General features: G+C 40.3%; 1 long non-coding RNA gene across 1 annotated transcript; it reads right to left on the bottom strand.

Moving 5' to 3' along the window:
- Positions 1–2,293: 2,293 nt before the first annotated feature.
- Positions 2,294–5,165, bottom strand: LOC123061875 (uncharacterized). Its single transcript, XR_006429389.1, has 4 exons — positions 4,879–5,165; positions 3,890–3,958; positions 3,170–3,238; positions 2,294–2,586 (listed from the first exon to the last, which is right to left on the bottom strand). It is a non-coding gene; the product is annotated as an uncharacterized lncRNA (long non-coding RNA).
- Positions 5,166–5,627: the final 462 nt, after the last annotated feature.

Raw genomic sequence — 5,627 nt, 5'->3', positions numbered from 1 at the left:
AAACATCTTGGCCACAAGCATAACAATCATCAATTTCATCAAAAAAGGATATTTCAAATGAGTCAATGGGATCATAGCAATTATCATAGCATTCATCCTTCGGTAAGAACGAAGGGGCATTAAATAATGTATGAGTTGAAGAGTTACTCTCATTAGAAGGTGGGCACGGGTAGCTAATCCGCTCTTCCTCATTTTGTTCTTCGCTCTCCTCATCATCTTTTTCATCCAATGAGCTAACAGTTTCATCATTTTCTTCTTCCATAGACTCCTACAAAATGTTAGTCTCTTCTTGGACAGCGGAGATATTCTCAATAAATGCATCAACATCGCAATTGTATTTATAATTATAATAGCAATATTTAAGAATATCAAGATTTTTAGGTCTATAGCCAGCATCATCAAAATCTTCAAACTTTAAAAACAGAGATTCAATTTCAGAAGCACCCTTAAAAGCAACAAATTCATCTATTCATTCCACATCATAGTAATCATATATACCATTAGCATAAGAAGCTAAGGTTTCATTATCATTAAATTTGCATGAAAAGGGAAGATGTGGAGCATTCATCCTAGAGCAACAAGTATAATCATATCTCAAGCATAGATTCCAAGCATACCATTTCAACATATGAATTTGATCCCATAACAATTTCCCTTTATGAGTCAAGCGATAATGCCTAAAGTATTCACACTGATCCAATGTTACTCCCATTATATAGTTGAATGGGGTTTTCTCAGGATTATCAAAGTAGTGCATAATATCTTTCACATAACGATCATCAAGGGTTTTAGGAGGTTCCCCATCTCCATGAGTAGCAGGTACAACTATTTTTTTGGCATTTCGTGTTCCATATCCATAACTAAAGATAGAGAACAACTTAGAACAGGAAATAAAAACTACTTGGTGATAAAACAAACAAGCACACATGAGAATATTCACCCCACGCTATAACTCCCCGGCAACGGCGCCAGAAAAAGGTCTTGATAACCCACACATATAGGGGATCATTTGTAGCCTTCTTTGATAAATAAGAGTGTTGAACCCAATGAGGAGCTAAAGGTAGAACAAATATTCCCTCAAATTCTATCGACCACCGATACAACTCTACGCACGCTCGATGTTTGCTTTACCGGAAACAAGTATGAAAATATTTTGCAAGAATAAAGCTACGAGTACTTTGTGAGGATAAAACTATGAATAAATTGTGAGATAATAGAAGTGGATAGCTTTTGTCAACAAGAAAGTCATTTGTCCCTAGGCAATCGATAACAAGTACTGGTAATCATTCTTGTAATTTTATATGAGGGAGAGGCATGAGCTAACATACTTTATCTACTTGGATCATATGCACTTATGATTGGAACCCTAGAAAGCATCCGCAACTACTAAAGATCATTAAGGTCGTGAAACCCAACCATAGCATGAAGTATCGAGTCCTCTTTACTCCCATACGCCATAGCCCACTACTCGGGTTTAAACTTCTGTCACTGTCGCAACCCACCATAAGCGAACCATGGACATATTGGAACACCCTACAGCGGGGACCCCTCAAGTTTGCGTGAGACGGAGGGCACTGTAGGATAGCACCATAAATAAAATATGCAATCATTCCAATCAAGATCACGATTAACCAATAGGACAAAACGGATCTACTCAAACATCATAGGATAACCATAGATCATTGGGAAATAATGTATGGAGTTGAGCACCATGTTTAAGTAGAGATTACAACGAGGAGAAGAGGTGTTACACCGCTGCATAGAGGGGGAGAAAGTTGGTGTTGATGGTAGCAAGATTGTTGATGTAGATCGCCGTCACAATCCTTGCCCCGGCGGCTGATACGTCTCCAACGTATCTATAATTTTTTATTGTTCAATGCTATTATATTATCTGTTTTGGATGTTTAATGGGCTTTAATATGCTCTTTTATATTAATTTTGGGACTAACCTATTAAACGGAGGCCTAGTGCCAGTTTCTGTTTTTTCCTATATTAGGCTTCTCGTTTGGATGTTGGGTAGAAAAAACCAGGGCAATAAACCCCTGGTGGGGGGGGGGGGGTTCTGTGCTCATGGTTTCCCTCCCACCACGTGGGAGATCTTTCCACTGCCCAGGTTCCCAAATGGCCACAAGGGGGAGGGAAGGAAAACCCTCAAATTAACACATATCACAAGCGACTTTGCTACACAGATAACAACAGATCTGTACATACAAAATTTCAAAGCATTCATACAAAATTCTACCGATAACAATGGACCACAGATAAGAATTCCACAAATTTCTAAAAAAACAAATACATAAAATCTCACAATTCATATAAACAAATACATAAAACCATCAGTTCACAAGGGTTCAGATACCGATCAGTCCACATCTCATTGAGATCAACTGTTGGCCTAAATCGTTTTCATGTGCTATCATCATTCAAATTTGTTCACAACAAAAGAAAATTGAATTATCACTTTCCATGCCCAAGGCAGAGATACTTTCAAATTAGATGAACAACAAGGAGGCGATCACTAGCCCTACTCAAGTCATTTCTCCACTCTGCATGGACATCAGGTACCGCATCTTGATGTTGACAGAACTACACAAAATATTCCAGTTCAGTTTCAATAGACTATTTTTAAGTATAAATGGATTAAGATGAAATAGTATGAACCAATATATGATATGTGCAGTGTGCATTAAAAAATCGAATAAATTGCTTGCGAAAAAAATATTAATTTCTTCAAGCTTCTTTGAAGCTCTACAAAGTACTCATAATCAGAATGTCCTAAGAACCAAAATGCCACTTGCAATCACTACAAAGTACTCAGATTTAATATTCACTTGAAGTAATCATGCGCTTTGCAGCGACGTAAGATCACAATGTCGTTCATTATTATATTATGATTGGTGTAATACATTACCAACTACGCTTAAATCAAATGAACGACTTGCAATGCTTTTTGTTGTGCTCACCCTGATATATCTAAGACCTTCATGCCATGGGAAAATATGCACTTTCAAAATAAATGCACATAAAATTGTATCAACATATTCAAGAAAAAAATATTGCTTCGATTAATCTAAGACATATTGAAGTAAGTGAATAAAGAGTAGACGCAAAATAATATTGTTTGTCTCAATGGGTATGTACAAAGAGAACAACGATGGACAGAGTTTACCCTCCAAGAACTACCATTGGTTCATTTTCCAGGTCCTTACATGGCAAAATCACGGCGCGATCATCTGCACTGAAGACACAAAACTGCATAAAGGTCAATAAACAACTTATAAACTTATGCATATCAATATATGGTCGTTCTTTGATCATGGGTTTGTGAGAGCATTAAACACGCCATTAAATAGGTGTCACACCACAACTGATCTGCTGAGTGCCTGAGTGTAAACAAAGGCATGATGAAACCAAAGCCAATGAAGAGAAATCAACAGCTGGTCTGCTTGAAATAGATGTATAACAAACAAAAAGATATGTGATTCTACTATACACCTTTATTTGCACATTTGCAACCATTTCTACTCATGCTTTGCTATAAACAACCGTATATCCATCTACCTGGAAGTGAACAAACAAGACAAAAGTAAGCTACATATGTCTCCTATACCTTCCAGCTACAGCTCCACCTTCCTGGAACTATAGGTAGAAAACTAAAATGAACTATTAAATTGCTCTTGCCTATCTTGGAGGTACAACTATACACCTTAGGAAGGAAACAAATCATCTCACTTGTACCTTTACTCTTTGGTTCATCTAAGAAGAACCAGCAGCAAAAGATTTATCATGTACACGGCAGCAGAACTCAGAACATAAACATCACCAATCACATCTCTTCTTGGCTAGTTGTTCAATTCATACCAACCAATAAATTTAAGCTTTCCCATACCTTTCTTGCTTTCTTCTCAACGACCGATTAAAGATAACAAGATCAAACTCATATAGTGAGTTGAAAAGCCTACAACATGCAGCAGTGCTCGAGTTACTATCTATTGTATCATTAGAATGAACGGACTAGATTTAACTAGCAAACAAGAATGGTACAGATTTAAAGAAGCTAATATAGATTTGTACGTAGGAGTCAAAACATTTTTTACCTAGGCCAGATTGGAATCGAGAAGGCACTCAAGTACATCCAAAAAGAACACGTACAAGTAAACATTTGACGACAACCAACCTTGATGGACAAAAAAAGGTAACTAGAGCAGTCCCGTTCTCAGACGTTCTTAAGGCAAGGGTGGTGGCGTGAATTCATGTCGCAAATAAATATTTGACGGCGGCCAAACTAGATGGGCAAAAAAAGAATCCGGAGCAGTCCAGTTCTTACACGTTCTTAAGGCAAGAGTGGTGTGGCATTGATTCATGTCAATTAAAAAAAAATAGTGGCGCTGTTTTGCTAGTTTCTATCTAAAATATATGCAGAATAGTTGCTCACAAATGTCACCTTCTCACAAGAGCTTGATTCATACAACTATATTGATCTGCTTGTATCTAAATCTAATAAGTAATCAGTGTTCTGTACCTCATATAACATATGAAATCTGATGTCAACAATGAAAGTACCATGGACAGATACATAGCTATGAAATTGAACCAACTGACCCAATCTGGTGCATACAAGTCCAAAGTTTTACCAAATGTATGAGCCACTATATGCATCAAGCTTCAGACTACTTTTCACAATTCGATGGGCGGCATAGCATGCTACATAGAAACAAATCGTAGCTGGCACACATGAAAATACAACTCATACGGAACTGGTGGTTCAAGAACTACACAAGAAAAATACAAGCTCGTATGGAACCGGTGGTTCAAGATCAGGGATGGTGAAGCCATGAACTGAAAAGAAAAATATGGGGGAAGGAGGAGGGGGCAAACCCTTGATCATATGAGATAGTAACGTCTGCAAAACCGTTGCCGCCGCCGTCGCCAGAGGGGATCGGAGCTTGGAGGCGGAGGGGAGATCCGGGGAAGGAGAACGGTGACGGCCGCGGTCCGTCGCCGTCGCTGGAGGGACGGAGCTTGGATCCTCAGCACCGGAGAGAGGGGGTCGGGAGCGTCGCTTCTTGTCGCCGGCGGAGGAGCTCAGAGGTGTGTGTGTGTGGGGGGGGGGGGATCGTGGGTTTCCTCCCTGTGGAAAGGACGTGGGTCGGGCAGGGTTACCCCGAGATGGATGCGGTCCAAATGACCAACTCGGTTTCCCTGGCCCAACTCAGCCCGTGGTTCTCCGGCCCGGGGAAACAACAGGGATCCCCCCGGGAAACCCTGCAACCAAACGAGGTCTTAGTGTTTTGCAGAAAAGGAATATCAAACGAAATCCAAACGGTATGAAACCTTCGCGAGGATCTTTCTTGAAACAAATGTAATTCAGGAGACTTGGAGTGGAAGTTTGGAAGTCCGCGAGGCGGCCACGAGGCAGGAGGGCGCGCCTAGGGGGTAGGCACACCCCCACCCTCGTGGGCCCCACGGAGCTCCACCGACGTACTTCTTTTGCCTATATATATACTCTTATACCCTAAAAACATCAGGGGGAGCCACAAAACCACTTTTCCACCACCGCAACCTTTTGTACCCGTGAGATCCCATCTGGGGCCTTTTCCGGCTATCTGCCGGAGGGGGAATCGATC

This window comes from Triticum aestivum, chromosome 3A (assembly GCF_018294505.1).
Source record: "Triticum aestivum cultivar Chinese Spring chromosome 3A, IWGSC CS RefSeq v2.1, whole genome shotgun sequence".
Classification (NCBI taxonomy): domain Eukaryota; kingdom Viridiplantae; phylum Streptophyta; class Magnoliopsida; order Poales; family Poaceae; genus Triticum; species Triticum aestivum.
Note: the sequence above shows the minus strand (reverse complement) of the source record. Positions and strands in the feature narration are given on the sequence as shown.